This window comes from Loxodonta africana, chromosome 3 (genome assembly GCF_030014295.1).
Source record: "Loxodonta africana isolate mLoxAfr1 chromosome 3, mLoxAfr1.hap2, whole genome shotgun sequence".
In the NCBI taxonomy this organism is placed as follows: Eukaryota; Metazoa; Chordata; class Mammalia; order Proboscidea; family Elephantidae; genus Loxodonta; species Loxodonta africana.
In genome coordinates, this window is record NC_087344.1 from 20,912,421 (window position 1) to 20,931,708 (window position 19,288).

The following is a 19,288-nucleotide window of genomic DNA, read 5'->3' on the forward strand; positions in this document are numbered from 1 at the left end:
AACCAACAGGTCATTGAAAAGAAAGAAAACACCAAGATGGACGTCAGAGGAGACTCTGAAACTTATTCTTGAATTGATGAAGTAAAAGAAATGAACAGAAGATTTCAAAGGGAGTCTCGAGAAGACAAAGTGAAGTATAATGACACATGCAAAGAGCTTGAGATGCAAAACCAAAAGGGAAGAACACACGCAGCATTTCTCTAGCTGAAAGAACTGAAGAAAAAATTCAACCCTTGAGTTGCAATAGTGAAGGGTTCTATAGGGAAAATATTAAACAATGCAGGAGGCATCAAAAGAAGATGGAAGGAATACACAGATTCATTATATCAAAAAAAAAATTCGTCGATGTTCAACCATTTCAAGAGGCAGCATATGATCAGGAACCGATGGTACTGAAGGAAGAAGTCCAAGCTGCTCTGAAGGCACTGGCAAAAAACAAGGCTCCAGGAATTGATGGAATATCAATTGAGATGTTTCAACAAACAGATGTAGCGCTGGAGGTGCTCTCTTGTTTATGCCAGGAAATATGGAAGACAGCTTCCTGGCCAACTGACTTGAAGAGATCCATATTTATGCCTATTCCCAAGAAAGGTGATCCAACCGAATGTGGAAGTTATAGAACAATATCATTAATATCAAACGCAAGCAAAATTTTGCTGAAGATCATTCAAAAACGGCTACAGCAGTATATCGACAGGGAACTGCCAAAAATTCAGGCCGGTTTCAGAAGAGGATGTGGAACCAGGGATATCATTGCTGATGTCAGGTGGATTCTGGCTGAAAGCAGAGAATACCAGAAGGATGTTTACCTGTTATTTTATTTACTATGGAAAGGCATTAGGCTGTGCGGACCGTAACAAATTATGGATAACATCGTGAAGAATGGGAATTCCAGAACACTTGATTGTGCTCATGAGGAACCTTTACATAGATCAAGAGGCAGTTGTTCGGACAGAACAAGGGGATACTGATTGGTTTAAAGTCAGGAAAGGTGTGCATCAGCGTTGTATCCTTTCACCATACCTATTCCATCTGTAGGCTGAGCAAATAATCTGAGAAGCTGGACCATATGAAGAAGAATAGGGCTTCAGAATTAGAGGGAGACTCATTTTTTTTTTCATTAACAACCTGCATTATGCAGATGACACAACCTTGCTTGCTGAAAGTGAAGAGAACTTGAAGCACTTACTAATGAAGATCAAAGACCACAGCCTTCAGTATGGATTACACCTCAACATAAAGAAAACAAAAATCCTCACAACTGGACCAATGAGCAACATCATGATAAACGGAGAAAAGATCTAAGTTGTCAAGGATTTCATTTTACTTGGCTCCACAATCAAAAGCCATGGAAGCAGCAGTCAAGAAATCAAAAGACGCATTGCATTGGGTAAATCTGATGTAAAGGACCTCTTTAAAATGCTGAAGAGCAAAGATGTCACCTTGAAGACTAAGGTGTGCCTGACCCAAGCCATGGTATTTTCAATCACATCATATGCATGTGGAAGCTGGACAATGAATAAGGAAGACTGAAGAAGAATTGATGCCTTTGAATTGTGGCGGTGGTGAAGAATAGTGAATATACCATGGACTGTCAAAAGAATGAACAAATCTGTCTTAGAGTAAGTACAACCAGAATGCTCCTTAGAAGCAAGGATGGCAAGGCTGTGTCTTACATATTTTGGACATGTTGTCAGGAGGGATCAGTCCCTGGAGAAGGACATCATGCTTGGCAGAGTACACGGTCAGCAGAAAAGAGGAAGACCCTCAATGAGGTGGACTGACACAGTGGCTGCAACTATGAGCTTAAGTATAACAATGATTTCATGGATGGCTCAGGACCAGGCAGTGTTTCAATTGTGCATAGGGTCGCTATGAGTCGGAACCGACTGGACAGCACCTAACAACAACAAAAACAAAGAAGTTTATGAACAAAGAACAGAGAAAATATTTAGGATCAGTAGTTACAATTATAAAAAATTAAATTGACAAATTATAATCAAGACCTAAATAAATTTCCTTAGCATCCCTAATAATTTTATTTCAAAAGACTTGTTTTGTTGTTCCTAGGTGGAATCAAGTCAGTGATGAGCCAAGCAACTAACTGAGATTTGCAGGGCTTCGGGGCAGAATTGAGGTAGGATTTACCTCAATGGTATAGCTTTCATCCAAGCAGATTATTTTACTGAGGTCCTATCAACGGAATATTATTGCTGATGTCAGGTGGATCCTGACTGGTAGAAGAGAATACAGGAAATATGTTTACCTGGGTTTTATTGCCTATGCTAATTCACTCAAGTGTGTGGATCATAACAAATTATGGATACCGTTGCAGAGAATAAAGAATTCCAGAACACTTAATTGTGCTCATGAGGAAGCTGTACAAGAACCAAGAGGCAGTTGTTCAAAAAGAACGAGGGTATACTGCATGGTTTAAAGTCACGAAAGGTGTGCGTCAAGGTTGTATCCTTTAACCACACTTATTTAACCTGTATGCTGAGCAAATAATCTGAGAAGATGGACTACATGAAGAAGAATGGGGCATCAGGATTAGAGAAAGACTCACTAACAACCTGCATTATGCAGATGACACAACCTTGCTTGCTGAAAGCGAAGAGGACTTGAAGCACTTATTGATGGAGATCAAAGACCACAGCCTTCAGTACGGATTATGCCTCAAAATTAAAAAAAAAAAAATCCTCACAACTGGACCAATAAGCAGCATCACGATAAACGGAGAAAAGATTAAGGTTGTCAAGGATTTCATGTTACTTGGATCCACAACCAGCAGCCGTGGAAGCAGCAGTCAAGAAGTCAAAAGATGTATTGAAGAGCAAAGATGTCAGCTTGAGGACTAAAGTGCACCTGACCCCACCCACGGTGCTTTCAGTCTTCTCATCTGCATGAGAGAACTGGACAATGACTAAGGAAGCCTTTGAATTGCGGTTTTGGTGAAGAATATTGAATATACCATGGACTGCCAAAATAGTGAACAAATCTGTCTTGGAAGAAGAAGTACAACCAGAATGCTCCTTAGAATCAAGGATGCTGAGACTACAGTCTCACACACTTTGAACACGTTGTCAGAAGGGAGCAGTTCCCAGAGAAGGACATGATGTTTGGTAGAAGCGGGTCAGGGAAAAAGAGGAAGACCCTCAAGGAGATGGACCGGACACAGTGGCTACAACAATGGGCCCAAGCATAGCAACAATGGTGAGGATGGCACAGCACCAGGCAGTGTTTCATTCTGTAGTAGATGCAGTAGCTGTGGGCCAGAACTGACTCGACTACACCTAACAACTTAAATGGGAGGTGCCTCAATGCACGGAAAAATGCAAGATGTTCTCTGCTAGGGACCTGAGTAAGTCGTGCACACTTACCTTCATAAACCCTTTTGGAAAGGCTTGGGTATATCACAAAACATAACTTAGGTTTACTGGAGCTGGAAGTCAAATGGTTGTTGTTGTTAGATGCTGTCCAGTGGATTCCAACTCACACCAGCCCTATGCACAACAGAATGCAACACTGCTTAGTCCTGTGCAACCTCATAATCATTGCTTTGCTTGAGCCCATTGTTGCAGCCACTGTGTCAATCCATCTCATTAACCATCTTCCTCTTTTTGACTGACCCTCTACTTTACCAAGCATGATGTCCTTCACGAGGGACTGATCCCTCCTGACAATGTGCCCAAAGTATGTGAAACGTAGTCTCGCCATCCTTGCTTCTAAGGAGCATTCTGGTTGTACTTCTTCCAAGATAGATTTGTTCCTTCTTTTGCAGCCCATGGAATAGCCGATATTCTTCTCCAACACCACAATTCAAGGTATCAATTCTTCTTTAGTCTTTCTTATGCATTGTCCGGAAAACCTGGTGGCATAGTGGTTAAGAGCTGTGGCTTTAAACAAAGGGTCAGCACTTCGAATCTACGAGGTGCTCCCTGGAAACTCTATGGGGCAGTTCTACTCTGTCCTATAGGGTCGCTATGAGTCGGAATCGACTCGACGGCACCAGGGTTGTTTTTTTTAGTTTTTGGTATGCACTGTACAGCTTTCAAATGCATACGAGAAGTTTGAAAAACCATGGCTTGGGTCAGGCACACTTTAGGCCTCGAGGTGACATCTTTGCTTCTCAACACTTTAAAGAGGTCTTTTGCAGCAGATTCGCCCATCGCAATCCATCTTTCAATTTCTTGAATGCTATTTCCACGGGTGTTGGTTGTGGATCCAAGTAAAATGAAATCCTTGACAACCTGAATCTTTTCCCTGTTTAACATGAAGCTGCTTTTTGGTCCAGTTGTGAGGATTTTTGTTGTCTTTTTGTTGAAGTGTAATCCATACTGAAGGCTGTGGTCCTTGATCTTTACCAGTAAGTACTTCAAGTCCTCTTCACTTTCAGCAAGCAAGGTTGTGTCATCTGCATAATGCAGATTGTTAATGAATCTTCCTCCATTCCTGATGCTCCATTCTTCTTCATATAGTCCAGCTTCTCAGAGTATTTACTCAGCATACAGATTGGATAGGTATGGTAAAAGGATACAGTCCTGATGTTCACCTTTCCTGACTTTAAACTATTAATGAGCCTTCCTCCATTCTTGATATATAAGGAGCACCTCGTAGATTCGAACTGCTGACCCTTTGTTCTTCTTCATGTATTCCAGTTTCTCAGATTATTTGCTCACCATACAGGCTGAATATGTATGATAAAAGGATGCAACCCTGAAGCTCACCTTTCTTGACTTTAAACCATGCACTATCCCCTTGTTCTGTTTGAACACTTGCCTCTTGATCAATGTGCAGATTCATCATGACAACAGTTAAGTGTTCCATAATTCCCATCCTCTGCAACGTTATCCATAATTTGTTATAATCCACAGTCGAATACCTTTCTGTTCTCAATAAAAAACAGGTAAACATATTTCTGGTATTCTCTGCTTTCAGCAGGACCCATGTCCTCTTCTAAATCTGAATCGAATTTCTGGCAGTTCCCCGTTGACACACTGCTGCAGCTGCTTTTGAATAATCTTCCACAAAATTTTGTCTGCATGTGATATTAATGATATTGTTCCATAATTTCCACATTCAGTTGGATCACTTTTCTTGGGAATAGGCATAAATATGGATCTGTTCCAGTCAGTTGGCTGGGTACTTGTCTTCCAAATGTCTTGGCATAGGAGAGTGAGCACTTCCAGCGCTGCTTGTTTTTCGTCAATGCCTTCAGTGCAATTTGGATTTCTTCCTTCAGTGACATTGGTTCCTGATCAAATGTTACCTCCTGAAATGATTCAAAGTTGATCAATTCTTTTTCCTATACTGATTCTGTGTAATCCTTCTATCTTCTTTTGATGCTTCTTGTGTCATTTAATATTTTCCCGTAGAATCCTCCAGTATTGCAATAAAAAAAAAATAGGAGGCTTGAATTCTTTCTTCAGTTCTTTCAGCCCTAGAAATCCTGAGCATGTTCTTCCCTTTTGGTTTTCTATCTCCAGCTCTTTGCACATGTCATCATAATACTTTACTTTGTCTTCTTGATCCGCACTTTGAAATCTTTCGTTCAGCTCTTTTACTTCATCATTTCTTCCTTTTGCTTTAGCTACTTGGCGTTCAAGACCAAGTTTCAGAGTCTCTTCTGTCATCCATTTAGATTTTTTCTTTCTCTCCTGTCTTTTTAATGGCCTCTTGCTTTTCATGTATGATGTCCTTGATGTCATTCCACAACTTGTCTGGTCTTCAGTTATTAGTGTTCAACGCATCAAATCTATTCACGATGGCTCTAAATTCAGGTGTGATATACTGAAGATCGTACTTTGGCTCTCGTGGACTTGTTCTAATTTCCTTCAGTTTCAGCTTGAACTTGCGTATGAGTAATTGATGGTCTGATCCGAAGTCAGCCCCTTGCCTTTTTCTGATTGATGATATTGAGCTTTTCCATTGTCTTCCCACAGATACAGTCTATTTGATTCCTGTGTATTCTATCTGGTGAGGTCCAAGTGTATAGTTGCCATTTACGTTGGTGAAAAAAGGTATGTGCAATGAAGTCGCTGGTCTTGTTAAATTCAATTATGTGATGTCCAGCATTGTTTCTATCAACAAGACCATATTTTCCAGCTACCTATCCTTCTTCTTTGTTTCCAGCTTTCGCATTCCAATCACCAGTAATTATCAGTGCATCCTGATTGCATGTTCATTCAATTTCAGACTGCAAAAGCTGGTAAAAATCTTCAATTTCTTCATCTTTTGCCTTAGTGGTTGGTGCGTAAATTTGAATAATAGTCATATTAACTGGTCTTCCTTGTAGGTGTGTGAATATTATCCTATCACTGACAGCACTGTACTACAGGATAGATCCTGAAATGTTCTTTTTGACGATGAATGTAATGCCATTTCTCTTCAAGTCATTGTTCCCTGCATAGTAGACCATATGATTGTCTGATTCTAAATGACCAGTACCAGGCCACTTCAGCTCACTAATGCCTAGGATACCAATGTTTAGGCATTCCATTTCATTTCTGATGATTTCCAATTTTCCTAAATTCATACTTCGTACTTCTAGGTTCCAAATATTAATGGACATTTGCAGCTGTTTCTTCTCATTTTGCGTCATGCCACATCAGCAAATGAAGGTCCTAAAAGCTTGCCTCCAGCCACATCATTAAGGTCAACTCTAGGGTGAGGAGGCAGCTCTTCCCCAGTCGTATTTTGAGTGCCTTCCAACCTGAGGGGCTCATCTTCTGGCAGTATATCATACAGTTTTCCAGTGCTATTCATAAGGTTTTCACTGGCTAATTCTTTTTGGAAATAGACTGCCGGGTTCTTCTTCCTATTCTGTCTTATTCCGGAATCTCCGCTGAAACGTGTCCACCATGGGTGGCCCTGCTGGTATTTCAATACCGGTGGCATAGCTTCCAGCATCACAGCAACACAAAAGCCCCCACAGTGCAACAAGCTGTCTCAAATGGTAATCATGCCTTTTTATAAAGCCTTGGACCAGTTTCAATTACACCAGTACAATTTGTTTTCGAACATTTAGTAGGATTACTCTCTTTTGTCATTTTCACCTGAGGCATTTTATTTTTTTATTGTTTTAAATGAAGCCTCACAGAACAAATTAGTTCTCATTACACATTTAATATACACATTGTTTTGTGACCTTGGTTGGCAACCCCATGACGTATCACCACTTTCCCTTCTTGACCTTGGATTCCCCATTTCCATTCATCCAGATTTCCTTTCCTCTCCTTCTTTCTTGCCCTTGTTCCTGGGCTGGTGCACTCATTTAGTCTCATATACGTGGTTCAGCTACACTTATTTTCTTTTTTTTATGAGCCTGTCTAATCTCTGGCTGAAGGGTGAACCTCAAGAGTGACTTCAGTACTGAGTTAAAAGGTTCTCTGGGAGCCATACTCTGGGGCTTTCTCCAGTCTCCATCAGACCAATAAGTCTGCTCTTTTTTTGTGAGTTAGAATTTCTTTCAACATTTTTCCCCAGCTCTGTGCAGGACTCTCTATTGTGATCTCTATCAGAGCAGTCAGTGGCAGTAGCTGAGCACCATCTAGTTGTGCTGGGCTCAGTCTGTCACCTGAGGCATTTTTAAGGAGTTTTCTCAAGTGTCTTCTGTGCTCATTAATATGTCAACTTTTAGGGCGCCAGCTTTGATAAATGATATTGTCCTTGAAAAACAAGCAGATCATTCAGGTTTTCAAGTTTATTTCCAAGGGCTTTAGCAAAATGCTCCCTGCAAGTTTTCTTTAAATTTACAGTTATTTCTCTACCTGCTTTTATTTCTCCTGTATAATTTCTCATTATATATTTCAGGCTTCTTCTCCCCCCGGTAATTTGGTAGCCAAACATATAAGCTCTTAGAGTTTTTAATAGCTCTAAGATTTTTTTATTTCCTAAAAAATTAATGTTTTCTTTTCTCTTTAGTCCTAATTGTCTTTTCTTTTGCTCTTTTTTCTAGTTTCTACAAGTATAAGTTTGATTTAGTTTTTTTACTAATTCCTTTAAGTGGTACATTATTTTTCGCCAAATATTTCCTTAAATCAGTGCTTTAGGTGTTTTTAAATGCTACCAATATTGCAATTTTCTGTGCAGTTTTTCGAACTAATTATTTTACAAAGATTCAGGAGGTATTTTTAAAAGGTTCCTAAATTTTGGTGATCTATCCTCTTTAAAATTTACATTATTATGTTTTACTGAGGTAATTTGCTTGAATTATTTCTACTTTTGATTTTTGAGGCTTTCTTCTGTTGTCTAAACATATGGCCAGATTTTGTTGCTGTGCCATGTACTCTTGAAACAAGAATTCATACATGACATACATGTCAAAAAGATCAACCACACTAATTATGCTATTTAGAGCACTCATATTATTAATTTTTTAAATGATGGTAAGTATACATATAGAAACGCTGGTGACAAAGTGGCTAAGAGCTACAGCTGTTAACCTAAAGGTCGGCAGTTTGAATTCCCCAGGCGCTCCTTGAAACCATATGGGGCAGTTCTACTCTGTCCTGTAGGGTTGCTATGATTCGGAATCAACTCGACGGTAGAGGGTTTAGTTTTTTGGTTAAGTATATGCATATATAAGTCCTGGTGGCGCAGTGCATAAAACCTATGGCTACTAACCAAAAGGTCAACAGTTTGAATCCACCAGCCACTCCTTGGAAGCCCTATAGAGCAGTTCTACTCTGTCCTATAGGGTTGCTATGAGTCGGAATCTACGTGACAGCAATGGGTTTTATTTGGTTTTGGAAGTATATATGAAGCAAAATATTTTACATTTTAACCTTTTTACATGTACATTATGTTCATCATGATGTTGTGTAGCCATCAGCACTACCTAGTTTCAGGTTTTCCATCACCCTTAACAGAAGCTCAGTGCCCCCTAAGCAATGACTCCGTATTTCCTCCTCCTTCCACCTCTAGTAGTGACTAATAAACTCTGGTCTGTATATACATACCTTTCCTAGATATTTCATATACGTGAGATCATACATTACTTCTCCTTTTGTGAATGACTTATTTCACTCAGAATAATGCTTTCAAGGTTTACCCATGTGGTAGCATGTATCAGGACTTCATTTCTCCTATTTGAACTGTCCTACTATAGAAGAGGTCGATTAAATTTTTTATTTAAAATTTTTGCTTATTTCTTCTCAATTTTTTATAAGACAGTGATTTTTTTTTTTTGCTATTTAGACATTTATAAGATTTCATGACAGCTTTAAAGTTAACTTGTTTAATTCATTTTTTGCTGAATTTAATCTGTTAGATGTGGAATTTCCTAACCCAGCACAAGGCTCATGGAAAACCTGAAGATCTCATAGACATTAAAGAAGTTAAATTTGTAAGTTAATTGTCTACATAAAACGCAAAGCCCCAGTTAAATATTTCGTTCTGAGTGGCATTCAATAAGCTTTAGAATACATGCAGAGTAATTTATAAAATTTATACCAGAAAATAAAGTGGAGGACCCAAATAGCCTTCACACCAATTTGGACAAGAGCAGTAAGAAAATGAACGCTTTTTGTCCCACAAGCTTACAAATCTAGATGCAGTCATTCCATGTAATATGTGAGCTAATGGATTCCAATTTGGTATTAAAAAGAAAAAAAAAAAAAACTTATGATAAATAATATTTATTTCAAAATTCAGTCTTGGAAGAAAGATAGAAAGTCTATAACTGTTTTTTGTGTGAAATCTGGCACATATTTAAAGTAGAGCTAAAACCAGTTCCACAAAATCTCTTATTTCCCAGTCATTTGGCTAAACTAACATTACCCTGATACCAAACCAGATAAAACATTACAAGAAAAGAAAATTACAAATAAAAATCTCCAGTAAACATGCATTCCCAAATTCTCATTGAATTTTTCAAGAGACTGAATCCCATGATGTTTGAAAAGGATAGTACATTATAGGCCAATGGCATTTTCCACCAAGCATTCACAAGTCATATAGCATTTGAAAGTCAATTATCAAAACTCTCCCTTTAAGCCATGTCAAAAATGAAAAATCACTTGATCATCTCAATAGATGCACCAAAAGCCTTTTAGGAAATCTCATATGGATTCCATAGGAAAACTCTCAGTGAAGTGAGAATAGAAGGACCTTCCTCAACTTGATAAAAGCCAAACCAAACTCGTTGCCTTCCAGTCAATTCCAACTCACAGCGAACCTGTAGGACACAGTAGAACTGCCCCATAGAATTTCCAAGGAGCATGTGGTGGATTTGAACTGCTGACCTTTGGGTTAGCAGCCACACCACTTAAGAACTATGCCACCAGAGTTTCCTGGTAGTCTGTACCAGGATAAACAAAATCTACTTGATAAAAACTTGATAAAGGACATCTACAAAAAACAAAAACAAAAACTACCACTTACATCATACTTAATGTAGAAAGATCAAATGCTTTCCTCCTAACTTAAAAAAAAAGACAAGGATGTCCGTTCTCACCTCCTGAATGCTACATCTGCTGTTGGCTCCAGAAAGTGCAATAGAAGTGCAATAAGGAAGGAAAAATAAATGAAAGGGATGCAAAATACAGCTGTTTATCTACAGATGACATAATCACCTTTGTAGAAAATCTGATGGAATCTGAAAAACACTGCCAAATTAGTGAGTTTACCAAGGTTGTAGGACATAAGCACAACATAGAAAAATCAATTATATTTCTACACACTAGTGAAGAGCAATTATAAAATAAAATTTTAAAACACCATTTACAATATCATAAGCATAGAATATATTTAGGGATGAAACTGGCAAAAGACGTGCAAGACATGTACATGAGAGAGTACAAAGTTTTGCTGAAAGAAATTAAAAGAGATCTAAATAACTGGGGAAATACACTGTGCTCCTGTTTGGGAAGGCTCAAAATTATTAAGATGTCAATATTCCCCCAAACAATTTCTGAACTGTGTGAAATCCCAGTTAGAATCCCAGCAGACCTGTGTTTGTAAATCAACAAGTTCATTCTAAAGTTCATACAGAAATAGAAAGGAGCAAAAATCAAGGAGATGCTGAAAAGAACATTAAATTAGGAGGAATACTGCTACCCAATTTCAAGTCTAATAATAAAAATAGAATAATCAAGATCATGTGATATTCTCATAAACACATACAGACCAATGGAATACATTAAAAATTCCAGAATAGACCCACACAACTTATTTCTGATGAATCAAGGGAGAAAAAATTGTCTTTTCAGTATGGTGCTGCAACAGTTGAATATTTATATGTGACAAGAATACCTTTGATCCACACCTTGCAGTACATACACGTAAATATTAACTCAAAATTTATAATAAAGCAGAAACCACAACCTAAACTGTAAAACTACATGAAGAAAGCATGTGACTCTGGATTTCTTGGTACCGCAGGAAAGCACAATGCACAAAAGAAAACAAGGTAGTATGTTGGAGTTCATAAAAATTGAAGACTTCAGTCCAAACCCTTCAGTAAATAACCGTGGTTCAGGCTGATGGAAATAGTGTGAATGGGGACCGTGCTATGACAGATATAAATTTCTCCCTTCTGTCTTGAAGAGGGTAGGAAGAAAATGGGAAAAGGAAGGAAGGAGAAGGACAAAGAAGGGATGGAACATTCAGAATTCATTAATTTGTATTTCTGCAGTTCTTGTGCTTATGGTAGAGAACTCTCAGGGGGATGAAAGAGAAACACACAATCACATACACCTACACACACACTCTCATGTACACACTCACACATACAACAATGAACTTACTGAGGACATCTCCATTCGTTTTTTGGCCCGAGCCAAAAAGAGAGTCGATGTATTTCTGGTCCTCCTGCCAACTTTTTTTTTTTTTTGCCAAAGGCAGAGGGGGAAAAACCCGCCCAGCACCAGGTCCCTATCACTATAGACACTGGCCTTAGGGAAACTAAAACACTCAGCATAATCCAGACTGCACACAGTGGGTAAATGCAGCAGAAATAGGATCAGATACACCAGAGAGAACGACATGGCAGGGTCTGTCCTGCTTAAAGACACAGCCCTGTTTCTAAAGGGAGCCCAGGAGATCAAGGAGCTGGGGGTGATAGTAGACTCATTCCTCGGCTGGGAAGATTTCTTCCTGTGTAGGCACAGGATAAGCCCACTATAGTCCCTCCCTCATCCTGTGGAAATACAGGGAGACATGTGCCAGGCTGAGGCCCAGAAGAAGGGCATAGCTAGAAGAAGCTATGAACAGAAAGGGGAGATTTCTACAGGCTTCATGGTGCTGAGACTTCACCCTCCTGACACAATGATCACAGCAGCTTCAACTCCCCTTCTTTTCCCTGCTTCACTCAGTCCCCTTTAGGAGCTCTGGGGATAACCCTGCCCTGAGGCTCTGCACCTGTACCCCACACACACACCTGGTGAAAAACAACGTGAAAAACATGTTTTGTGACTCTCCTTTTCCTTTAACCTCTAGGATTCCATCAGGTTCTATGGTCAACAAGGCTTCGGGGACCACCTCATCCTGAGACAGATGGTTCTGCAAATCTCTGCATGTCCCTGCAAGGAGCTGGGGTGATTGTGACAGAACACATCTCTGAGGGATTTGTCAGGGTTAGAAGGAGTCGGTGTTTTAATCAGCAACTGGCCTTGTAGCGTAATTGCATCTGATGCTTTGGCATAAACCATTGATGGTGATGACCTGTGCATCCACAGAAAGCACTCACCACCATGTCAGAGCAACACTCACAGGTCCACATACCCTCCTGGCAGAAAGGGGTGTCATGATTACAGTGCAGTAGCATATGTCCCAGGGAAGAACAGAGGCAGCCCCTTGCACCAAATTGACCTACCTCTTCCTCAGTCTGGTGACAAGTGCTGTGTGCCCACTGACCTGGGCTCCCTGATAATTCTGGCACCATGTCCTCATTTTTTTTTACTTGGTTTAACATGTCCCAACTAAGAGGAACCCTACTCTTGACCCACATCTCTCTCCTCTTTTCATGCCACTTTCCCTCCCCTCGGTTTCTTTATGTGAATACTCTTTCTTTGGCACTCCAAGTCTGGAAGCCTGATGCAGAGGAGGAAGAACAGCCTATATTTCAAGGAAAGTGTCTCCAGAAGATGCTTATAACAGACAATGCAGCTCATTAAATTCTTCTCATGGTACATCCAGATTTACAATGGGGCACATCGATTTCTAGTTGAAATGTGTCATTGTTTCAAAGCCATGGCGGATTTTTGCCCATTTTTATTCTATAGGTTCCTGTAAGAGCACAACTGTTTATTGTTCAACACTGTATGTCCTCAGAGGGTGTCAGAAGTGGCTGAGCTGGGATCAAAGTTCATTTTTAGATGATTTCAGGTGGTTGTGCAAGCACCAGTGTATACAGACACATGTCATCATTTAACTTGCTTTGAGCAACATTTTTTCTTCTGTAAGCCTATAAATACTCCTACCTTCCTTCAAAACTCAGATCAAATGACTCCTTATTTTTGTAGACTTCCCTGGCTTCATCTATCATTCACTGAATTATTCCTCTTCCCTCCTTCCCAAAATACCTGTTGGATTCCTAACCCCTGTATCTTTTGGATGTAATCCTGTTTGTAAATAAAGTTTTCTTTGTATGTTAATGAGACCATTTGGATGTAGGGTATGTCCAAAATTCAATCACTTCTGAGTTATAAGGGGCCACATAGAGAAGGAAGCATTAATGGGCGAAAAATAGCTACCATGTGAAGATCATCAAGGAACTCAGGAATTCAGGGGCAGATGCTGAAAGAGACAAGGATCTTCCCCTAGAACCAACAGAGAGAGAGCCTTCCTCTAGAGCTCACACCCTAAGTTCAGACGTCTAGCATCCTAAACTGTGAGAAAATAAGTTTCTGTTCTTTGAGAACATTCACTTGTGGCATTTCCATTAAAGCAGCACTAGGAAACTACACCACCATTCCAGGCAAAATCATGCGCTCTATCATCTCGTTATTCAAAACATCAGATATTACATCACCGATCATACTGTACTGAGATGATTTGATTATCTGCTTATTTTCCCCATGAAACTAAGTTCTTTCATGATCAGACCAAGTTATCTTTATAAATACGGTCTTACATCACAGGTTGTCTTTGGCAAATGCCAGTGGATGCTGTTTCTTACCACCATAGTGCCTGTTTCTACAGAAGAGGATCTTACTTCATTCATTATTAGTCTCTTCCACTGAACTCTGGTTTCCGAAAAAAGCTAGAACCAGTTCTGTGCCCAGATCACCACTATAACCATGGTGTCCAACACACACACACACACACACACACACACAAAACCCTACCACATTTAAGTAGATTTCAACTCCTAGTGACCCTGTAGGACAGAGTAGAAATGCCCCACAGGGTTTCCAAAACCATAAATCTTTATGGAAGCAGGCTGCCACATCTTTCCCCTATGGAGCGGCTGCTGGCTTTGAACCACCTACCTTTCCTGTGGAAGCTGACTGCTTAATCACTGCCCTATGAGGGCTCTTAGTGTCCAAAACAGTGATCAACAAACATTGTTGAATGAATGAATGATGGACTGGGACTCGTCCATGAAAGCCTTGATGTGATGGCAAATCTAAGATGGGAGTAGTCGATGGACTACGAGCCATTACTGAGAGAAAACAGGTTGTACAGGAAGGAATTATTCAGGAGAAACAAGCAGAGAGAGAGAGACAGTTGGTGGGCAACAGAAAAAACCTGACCAAGTTTCTGGATTAATCAGGTCAAAGAGATCAAAAGATATCCTCCTCTAAGTCTCATCTTTATCTACTTGTCCTAAGCATGCCAGCCTGGCCATGTCTCAACAAGGCTTACTTTCAGTGGGACATTTCCCATTAAGGGCATTACTGAGTCCACCAAAGTTGACCCGCATGTCCTTAAATGGTAGCTTCTCTAATTACTTGAAGTGGTGATGGACATTGCTTTGGTAGCAATGCTGTGAACTACATAATAACTCAAAACATTCTAGGTTTGTCTGAGTGATGTGGCATTGCAGAGGTGAAAATAATTTATTCCTGAGTGAAGTGTATTCCTCCTCCTGGTCTTTAGGTCATCCTCCTTGTTCACCTCCTTCACTTCACCAATATTTTTTAGAGACTGAAAATGAGCTAAGCAGAATGCCTTACCCCTGCCCTTCAACTGGGGAAAGGCTACCCACAGGCCACTCTATTCCAACTCATGCAACTAAGCCTCCAATGAATGCTGTGTAATGACCACCATTTTCTCCCTACAGAGTTTGACTCCAGTGTGCTACCAACCAAATGCTGCTCTATAGTTTAGGCTACTTGAGTACTCATCAAGACCCCCTATTTTTTAACCTATGCAGATCCTCTAGATTGTGTCATACACGAAATTCTTGTCTAGACATTTGAGAACAATCATATCTTTGTGCTTCCTGCCATGGCTTGCTGCTTTCAGCCCCATCACCTCTTACATTTCTTCTGGGAAAAGTCTCCTTAGTGACTCTGCGGTCTGTTTGGGATCCCACCTCCACCTGAACCCCACAATGCCTGGTTTGGGGAGTATAGTGATATTTTGCTGGGGCTATTTTCATTTTTGTTTTTTAATTGTGGTTTTGGCAAAGAACATTGACTATATCACAGACTGCCTGAAAAACAAACAAATCCATCTTAGAAGAAATACAACCAGAATGTTCCTTAGAAGGGAGGAGGGTGAGACTTAGGCTCAATTACTTTAGGCGTGCCATTAGGAAAGACCAATTGCTAGAAAAAAACATCGTAGTTGGTAAAGTAGAGGGTCAGTAAAAACAAGGATAAGCCTCCCTGAGATGGATTGACACATTACTCTCAACAATGGTCTCAAACATATCAAAGATCATGTATATAGTACAGCACTAGGGAAGATTTTGTTCTGCTATAGATTTTTTTTTTTTTTTGACCTGGAGCCAATGAAATAGCAGCTAACAACAACAACAGCAATAACATCTTCACGTTCCTAGCTCGAATAAGATCAATTAATACAACTATTATTCAAATCTTAAAGGTACAAAGTATAATTTCTTGAAGAATTATCTGTAAAATTGCCCAGGATTGATGAACTGTGGAAAGATCAGATGAAATCATTGTTATTGCTTTCAGAAGCTAAACAAAACAATGATTTCTTGCAAGACAAATCACCAAAAAAAAAAAAAAGAGAAGAGACAAGAGGGAAAGGGAATGATATCTATAAAGAGATGGCTGAAATCTGTAACCTCGAGTGTTTACATTGTATCTAAACATAATAAGGACTTAGACCATTAATAATTAAGATTTTTTATGGTCTATGGGGGAAACCTTGATGGTGTAGTGGTTAAGAGCTACACCTGCTAACCAAAAGGTCGGCAATTCAAATCCACCAGGTGCTCCTTGAAAACTCTATGGGTTAGTTCTACTCTGTCCTGTAGGGCTGCTATGAATGGGAATCGATGGCAATGGGTTTGTTTGTTTTGGTTTTTTTTTTTTTTTTTTTGGGTTTATGGAGGATAATCAAATATAAACTTAAAAAGTCAATCCATTAAATCATTCAGTGTACTCACTCTAATGTTTCATGAATAATTACACCCAAATTAAAACACGCACAGACACACACACATAACTATAGCATATATGAACCCGATTCTTCCTATGGGCAATTGTCTTAGTCATCTAACTAAAACCAAAACCCACTGCTCTTGAGTTGATTCTGGCTCATAATGACCCTTTAGGATACAGTAGAGCTGCCCCACAGAGTTTCCAAGGAGCCTCTAGTGGATTTGAACTGCCAACCTTTTGGTTAGCAGCCACAGCTTTTCCTCACTAGGCCACCAGGGTTTCCCTTAGTCATCTACTGCTGCTCTGACAGAAATACCACAAGTGGGTGGTTTTAACAAAGAGAACGTTATTTTCTCACAGTTTAGCAGGCTACAAGTACAAATCTAGGGCATCAGCTCCAGGGAAAGGCTTTTTGTCTCTGTCTGCTCTGGAGGAAGGCCCTTGCCATCAATCATTCCATGGTCAAGAAGCTTCTCCACACAGAGCCCCAGATCTAAAGTATGCGTTCTGTTCCTGGCACTGCTTTCTTGGTGGTATGAGGTCCCCCTGTCTATCTGCTACATTCTCTCTTTTATATTTCAAAAGAGATTGGCTTAAGACACGATCTAGAGATGGGGCCAAGATGGCAGAGTAGTTAGACAGTTCCTGTGGTCCCTCTTACACCAAAGACCCAACAAAAACAAGTGAATTGATTATATACGACAATCTAGAAGCCCTGCCTCCACGTGTCTGTCAGTTTGTCGTACTGTGGGAATTGATGGAATATCAATTGAGATGTTTCAACAAACAGATGCAGCGCTGGATGTGCTCACTTGTCTATGCCAAGAAATACGGAAGACAGCTTCCTGGCCAACTGACTGGAAGAGATCCATATTTATGCCTATTCCCAAGAAAGGTGATCCAACCGAATGTGGAAGTTATAGAACAATACCGTTAATATCACATACAAGCAAAATTTTGCTGAAGATCATTCAAAAATGGCTACAGCAGTATGTCAACAGGGAACTGCCAGAAATTCAGGCCGGTTTCAGAAGAGGATGTGGAACCAGGGATATCACTGCTGATGTCAGATGGATCCTGGCTGAAAGCAGAGAATACCAGAAGGATGTTTACCTGTGTTTTACTGACTATGCAAAGACATTCGACTGTGTGGATCATAACAAACTATGGATAACACTGCGAAGAATGGGGATCCCAGAACACTTAATTGTGCTCATAAGGAACCTTTACATAGATCAAGAGGCAGTTGTTTGGACAGAATGAGGAGATACTGACCGCTTTAAAGTCAGGAAAGGTGTGCGTCAGGGTTGTATTCTTTCACCATACCTATTTAATCTGTATGCTGAACAAATAATCCAAGAAGCTGGACTATATGAAGAAGAACAGGACATCAGGATTGGAGGAAGACTCATTAACAACCTGTGTTATGCAGATGACACAACCTTGCTTGCTGAAAGTGAAGAGAACTTGAAGCACTTACTAATGAAAATCAGAGACCACAGCCTTCAGTATGGATTACACCTCAACATAAAGAAAACGAAAATCCTCACAACTGGACCAATGAGCAACATCATGATAAACGGAGAAAAGCTTGAAGTTGTCAAGGATTTCATTTCACTTGGATCCACAATCAACAGCCATGCAAGCAGCAGTCAAGAAATCAAAAGACGCATTGCATTGGGTAAATCTGATGCAAAGGACCTCTTCAAAGTGTTGAAGAGCAAAGATGTCACCCTGAAGACTAAGGTGCGCCTGACCCAAGCCATGGTATTTTCAATCACATCATATGCATGTGAAAGCTGGACAATGAATAAGGAAGACTGAATAAGAATTAACACCTTTGAATTGTGGTGTTGGTGAAGGATAGTGAATATACCATGGACCGCCAAAAGTACAAACAAATCTGTCTTGGAAGAAGTACAGCCAGAATGCTCCTTAGAGGCAAGGATGGCGAGACTGCGTCTTACATACTTTGGACATGTTGTCAGGAGGTATCAGTCCCTGGAGAAGGACATCATGCTTGGCAGAGTACAGGGTCAGAGGGAAGAGGAAGACCCTCAACAAGGTGGATTGACACAGTGGCTGCAACGAGCTCCAGCATAACAACGATTGTAAGGATGGCGCAGGACTGGGCAGTGTTTCGTTCTGTTGTGCACAGGGTCGCTATGAGTCGGAACCAACTCAACGGCACCTGACAACAACAACAGAAGCCCTGAACATCAAAGGTAAACTTGAGGAACTGGACTGAGTGGCAGGCAGTGGGAGAGGCATCTCAGAAGCAATGAGGTGTTGCCAGACCTGACCTGGTCAGAACTGGCACCCTGCAGGCTGGATCACCTGGCATGTGCAGTGAGGCAAGCAGTGGTCCACGGGACACATTTTCCACATCGGGAGAGACTGAGCAGTGGAGAGTTTACTCAAGCCTTCAGAGCCAGTGAAAAGCGATACCCAATAGGCAAAAGATAAGTATATGAGTCCAACGTACCACATGGCTCAAAAAACACCCCCTTTGGGAACAACCTCTCTCCCATTTACCTGTACCCTCCATGCTCTGCTGGTGATTGCCAACTCCCCTGGGCCAGAAGTAGGACCCATCGTTTGCCCTGAGCCATTCTCCCATCTATGGAAAGGAAACAAATTAACATGAAAAAAATAATCTGCCAGCTCCCCTAAGCCTGGAACTCAAGGAAAGCATGGTCCCTTTGCCTAGGCACAGGCATAAGGGGTACACGGACTTTGAATTCCTTTCACTCCTGCAGTCTTGC

The 19,288-nt window shown here is 40.4% G+C and overlaps 1 long non-coding RNA gene across 1 annotated transcript in view; it reads right to left on the minus strand.

The window, feature by feature from the left end:
- The window catches only part of LOC135230655 (uncharacterized), a 39,824-nt gene that overhangs the window by 1,998 nt on the left and 18,538 nt on the right, over positions 1–19,288 (minus strand). The gene's annotated exons all lie outside the window — the stretch shown is intronic.